At 41.1% G+C, this 6,000-nt stretch overlaps 1 protein-coding gene across 1 annotated transcript in view; it reads right to left on the bottom strand.

The window, feature by feature from the left end:
* The window catches only part of ENOX1 (ecto-NOX disulfide-thiol exchanger 1), a 342,949-nt gene extending 337,699 nt beyond the window's left edge, over nt 1–5,250 (bottom strand). Inside the window, exon 1 of the mRNA XM_070800030.1 lies at nt 5,107–5,250. The gene's annotated coding sequence lies outside the window, so the exon portion shown is untranslated. The remainder of the gene's footprint in view (nt 1–5,106) is intronic.
* Between the last annotated feature and the right edge of the window lie 750 nt (nt 5,251–6,000).

Below are 6,000 nucleotides of genomic sequence, written 5' to 3' on the forward strand. Positions count from 1 at the left end.
GGAAAGAAAACAAAAACAAATTCACTAAAAATAAAAATAATAAAATAAAACATGGCAGTAAATAGACTGTATTATTTTCCGTAGGCTTAAATTACTTCATAATAAAATTTAATGTATTTTTAAATTTTGTGGTTTAAAAGAAGCATCCAGTAGAAATTCAGGCAATTAGAAGGAACTATTCCAATAGGTTCAATTTTCTTATTGTTGAGCCTGGACTATACAAGGCTGATTATTTTCCATCTTTATCAAGAGGAACAATGGAATATTAATATAAGAGAAGAAACTGGCCTTGATATAAATCACTGCCACTTTTGGCAAATGGATAGTCATTTCCAGAAGGAAGTGAATTATCTGAACATATTAGTAATTACATTGAATCCTGTAGCTTCAAGAGTGTTTCAACTCACACATTATCCATGAAGGTTACTCTTTTTATTCCTTACTGGGTATGAATATGAAGCTTTAGGGGCATGATCAATGGATTGTACATTTTCAATGCTGTTAAACATGCATAATTAGAGTCTGGATTTCATAGTAACAATTGTCAGTGGTAAAGAATCTGCCTGTCAATGCAGGAGACACAAAAGATGTGGGTTCGAATCCTGGGTTGGGAAGATTCCCCTGGAGGAAGAAATGGCAACCCGCTCCAGTATTCTTGCCTAGAAAAGTCCATGGACAGAGGAACCTGGTGAGTTACAGTTCATGGGGTCTCAAAGAGTCGGACACGACTGAGCGACAGCATGCATAAACTATGGACTAGCTGTGCAAGACCACAACTGACTTTTTATTTTAAATCCCTCACAAAACTTCTTTTAGATTGAAAATTGCCATTAGACATTTTCTAATGTAATTCCAAGGAGCTGGTTGCGTGCTGGGGGTCTCCAGCAAGAAAGGAAGCCACAAACATTTTAACTTTGGATCATATGTAATTTTTAGAATTAACAGCAAGAGTCAGAGCGTTTCCTTGGTTTTTAAATCATAGTGGTAAATAAGTTAGAAACATTTCACTAGTGAGGCGAGACTCACTTGAGATATATTGTTAAACATGAGGGGTGAAAATATATCACAGACACAAGTGGTATTACACAGCACACCATTTTTCTGAAAACACAGTCTCCATGCATGAGCATCAGATATATACCCACCATAAGAGAGCATATTGACCTATAATTTTCAATATTACATCCTTGTATTTTTTATTATATGCTATTTTTCAACTAGTAGAGGAACATGGTCTCATAAAGCTAATATTTATTCTTCCATGTTTATAGAGCTAGTGGTACACTTCAGGAAATGAGAAACTCCAAGAAGCCAAATAGAACTCGGTGTCCTGAACACCCAAGAAGGGAGGACAGGAAAACCGCCATGTTTAAAAAAATCAGGACCAGAAACTCGGCTATAAAGCTTTAAATAATTCAACAACACAAGCTAAGGGAAGCCTTTGGTGTTATTCCTGTCTCTATAATAGTAGTCTTTTTTATAGATGATAAATCTTATGCAGGAGTCTTCATTTTAGCAGAAAGCAAAGAAAAAGAGTCCTTTAGTCTAGTTCCCATGCGCAACTCTGCACTTGCTGTGTGTATTTTGTGCAAGCCAAGGCAGACGGTACGTGTAACCCACATAACAACCAAGATACCCCTAACTGTATTTTTAAGTCACGAATTACCCTCATCTTCTTATTAAGTAAACTATACGACAAGCTCCCCTGGTGACTCAGTGGTAAAGAATCCACCTGCCAATGTAGGGGACACAGGTCCAATGGCAAATGGACTAGTCATTTCCAGAAGGAAGTGAATTATCTGAACATATTAGTAATTACATTGAATCCTGTACCTTCAAGAGTGTTTCAACTCACACATTATCCATGAAGGTTACTCTTTTTCTTCCTTACTGGGTATGAATATGAAGCTTTAGGGGCATGATCAATGGATTGTACATTTTCATTGCTGTTAAATATGCATAATTAGAGTCTGGATTTCACAGTAACAATTGTCGGGAAGATCCCCCGGAGAAGGAAAGGCAATCCATTCCTGTACTCTTGCCTGGGAGATCCCATGGACAGAGGAGCCCGGCGGATGACAATCCATGGGGTCACAAGAGAGAGACACAATGCAGTGACTCAGCAACAACAAAACTCTGTACTAGGGAATTCAGTGATTCCTTGTGTTAAAGCAAATAGTAGCAAATGAGAATTTGTTTTCCTATGGAAAGGTTGTGCCTGTATTAATGGTAAATGTCTCAAAAGATCAGAGCCTTAACAAAGCTTTTATGGGAAACATTTCCCGAAACCCATTGTTTCTATGCCCTTTCCTTTTCATGGAGAGCCTCACTTGAGGTTTTGGAAGAATCCAGAGAAATAAAAGGCATTAAGTCATGACCCCATTCTCTGCATGCATGAAGAATGAAAGGGGGTGGAGGGGATGCCAGAAGGTAAGTGAGGAACAAGACAGAAATGTGGATGGAAGGTGGGTGAGGAAGGAGTATCGGGTCTGATGGGAGAGAGAGTTTGGGCTGCAGTGAAGGACTGGGTGAAGTCCTTATACCCTGATCCCTGAAGTCAGCCTATGACACGGGGCAGAGAGCTGAAACTGTGATGCGTGCCACAGACGCAAGTGAAAAACTACTCCTTTGCTCCTTACCTTTTCCAGTCTCCCCTCGGATTTCAGCTGCTCTGCCCTTCCCTCTCTCCGTGACTGAGCGGGTGTCACAACAGTGACACACCCACCCCACCACTTCCGCTGTGGTCTGGGCCCTCTCCTTTCTGTAGGTCCCCAGAGCTCTCCACTCTCTCCTATTTTCCTGCACTGAGTTCTGAGATCATCATCCCCAGATCCATGTTCCTGTAGCAAACAACAGTGACCTCCTCTAGACACCAAATCAGAAAGTCTGGTTCTCAAAAAAGCATCCATATACACATGTTGGTGCGTTTCTAGACAGCTGAAAAATCAATGCAAGCCCAGAGTTTTCAGAAGAACGATAGGATGGGAAGAGGATGGCACCCAGAGTTAAAATGGGGTCCGGGCCAACCTCACCATTTGCTCAGCTCTGCCCGTTTCAGCATGTTCAGTTCTTGCTGAAGACTCTGTGGTCTGGGCAGTCCCGGTCCTCCTTAATAGGGATGTGAGGAGGTTTGAATCTGGTTATATTGCACCAACCAGGGACTGGGGGAAGGGGTGCTGCTGGTCTGCAGTTCCTGGAAGGCAGGGCTACTAACCTTTCTAAACTCCATGGGCTGATCTTACAGCATAAAGAAAAAAATCCCCTGGGACTTCCCTGGTGGGCCAGTGGTTAAGATTTGCACTTCCAATGCAAGCAGGGCAGGTTCGATCCCTGGTCAAGGAATTAAGATCCCACGTGCCATGTCAAGAAAAAAAAAATTAAAAAAAAAAAAAAAAAGAAGCACTCCCTTCAAAATGTCAATAGTAGCCCCACAGAGGAACACCAATAGATGATTTTTAATGCTCCAGTAACATGTCTGTATTGTTAAACTTAAGCAGAATGTAGAGAATTTAAGAGACTGAGAACAAAACTGTGAGGGTAAAGAAATTTGTGGATTGTATGATCTCATAGGAAAGGTTCAGAAAAACGTGTTTCTCTCTCCTGAAGAGGCAAAGGATGACTTGAGACTTGAGTCTGTAATGATGCAGGGGGACTCTGACCAACACATTCCCTGTCTCCGTGGCAGCAGAAATAAACTGCTGCGTGAGGAGGTCAAGAATCCCTTAGGCTTTTAGACAAGGAGGCTCTAAGAAAGGAGAATCTGTATTAGGATTCAAAAGGAAAGTGGATACGTAGAATGAAGGTCTGAAGACAGATTCTTGTGGGTTTCAGATGGTTCAAGTGGGATCCTGCTTGCCGAGTAGGGAAGAACATTTGGGTCACTTGTCAAGTTCTTCCCAGTGCCTCTATTTAATACAGATACTCTTTGTTACGTCTCTGCACACCACAGTGTCCTACCAGACTGGAGAGTTAAGGTGGAAACACAACTTCCCATCTCCCCACCCCGCCCCCCCACACGCCTCATCCTTCAAAGAAAGTCAATCATGGGGCCCAGCAATGAAGGCTACAGTAGGAAAACTGGAGTCTAGCCCGGCAGGGCAGTGAAATCCACTTTGATTTCTCAGTAGCAATAAAAGAAATTAAAAAAAAAAAAAACAAAAAAAACAGAGTAGAGAGCTATTTAGGGGAGAAAACATTTGTCACCGTGGACAGAATGAAAGTCCAACCAAATGAAATAAACGCCTGTGGAAAAAGACATGCCATTCCGGAAGAACTACGTTCCTTCTTCCATGCTCTGTTTAGCTTCTGTGCACTCAGTGTACAAAGCTTTATTTGTGAGCTTGATCATTTTTTCATCTATGAAAGAGGCGGGGATTAACTTCAGCCTTTAGGTGGGTCTTTTATCAGAAAGTACTTTCAAAATAAAAGTGATTTACTTGGTACCATCTCAACAGCAGAACACGCATTTCTGAAATAAAATGCCTGTTGTGCTAGCAAGCTTTGTCCTTAAGTAACCAACAATATAGTTAGTAATCTTTTAAGCTGTTAACACACACGCATTAAACAACGACCCTGTTCTACCACAGCAAATCATACAGTGAGTACCCCTTGTTACGGCTAAATGAAAACATTCTGACTACTGAGACTGTATAAGTTGAAAAATGTCAAAATGATAACACTAGTTGATATTGACAAATGCAGTTTTGATTTTCAATGTTTCAAAGCATAATTTATCTGCAAAGTCTTAGCTAATTGAAAGTACTTAACAAAATCTGATATATGTAGACACTCAACATAAATTCATTGAATCTATTCAGTTAGAATTTATGAACACAGAAATAAAACTTGTTTAAGCCAACGTGGGGGATATGTTATTTCTAATATCCTTGGAACATCCCACAGAGTATATAATAATAAACATGAGAAACAGCATATCAAATTTCTTCTCATTTCTATCTGTCTCCCAGTGAAATCAAAGGATTACAATCTGTACATAATCTACTTCCAGAGTTCTTATTGCAATAGAGTAAGACTATTACCCATTTAAAAAATAACGTTGAAAATTAAGAATAACTTCATGAGACAAATGGAAAACTTAACACAAACCTTAAGAGCTCCAGGAGACGAGAAGACAAACGTGTTCACTGGGGACTTGACTGAAACCACTTATTCAAAAAACTCTTTTAAATGGAAGCTGTTCACAAAGGCGGTCCCATGGAAGACAGTGGAGCTTCGACATGCCAGATGCTCCTGTAAGGAGAAAAAAGCACTCCATTAGGACACGTCCAAAGTATTGTGACTGTCAGAACCGGCCACTGTAGTCAGAACATGCTGGAATAGCATCTACCACTACTGTTAAAAGTATTAATTGCTATTAATTTTGCACTCCCAGATCGTCATATTCATAAATGGCAGGGTGGGATGGGAACCTTTTCAGCACTGTCTCTAGAAATGACCAAGGGCCAGCAGCACTTTATACTTAAGTGAATCTGCTTTTCTCCTTCTTTCACCAGATGAGGGTTGAAGGACAGTTCTCAACATGAAGGTAGCAACACTGATCTTCACCGAGAGCCCACCAGCTGTGAGACCCCGGGCACAGGCTCTCTGATTTGAGGAATGGCCCTGCCACTGGAAGGCACTGGCGCCATTTCCCAGATAAGAAAACGAAGGCACAGGTTCCTGATCAGGCTGAAAACCAGGGCATCAAAGCCCAAAGGCCTCTTCCCTCACTTCACTCTGTGGTCTGTGTGCTTTAAAAAACTAGTTCACCAGGCACAGTTGCTATGGAGAACAGTATGGAGCGTCCTTAAAAAAAAAAAAAAAAGCTACAGAGAGTTACCATATGATCCCACAATCCCACCCCTGGGCATATATCCAGAAAATAAGGCAACTCTGCAGCCCAATGACCACAGCAGCACTATTTACAAGAGTCAAGATACGGAAGCAACCTAAGTGTCCATCAACAGATGAATGGATGAGAAGATGTGGGGTATTACTCAG

The sequence above is a fragment of the Bos indicus genome, chromosome 12 (genome assembly GCF_029378745.1).
Source record: "Bos indicus isolate NIAB-ARS_2022 breed Sahiwal x Tharparkar chromosome 12, NIAB-ARS_B.indTharparkar_mat_pri_1.0, whole genome shotgun sequence".
Lineage (NCBI taxonomy): Eukaryota > Metazoa > Chordata > Mammalia > Artiodactyla > Bovidae > Bos > Bos indicus.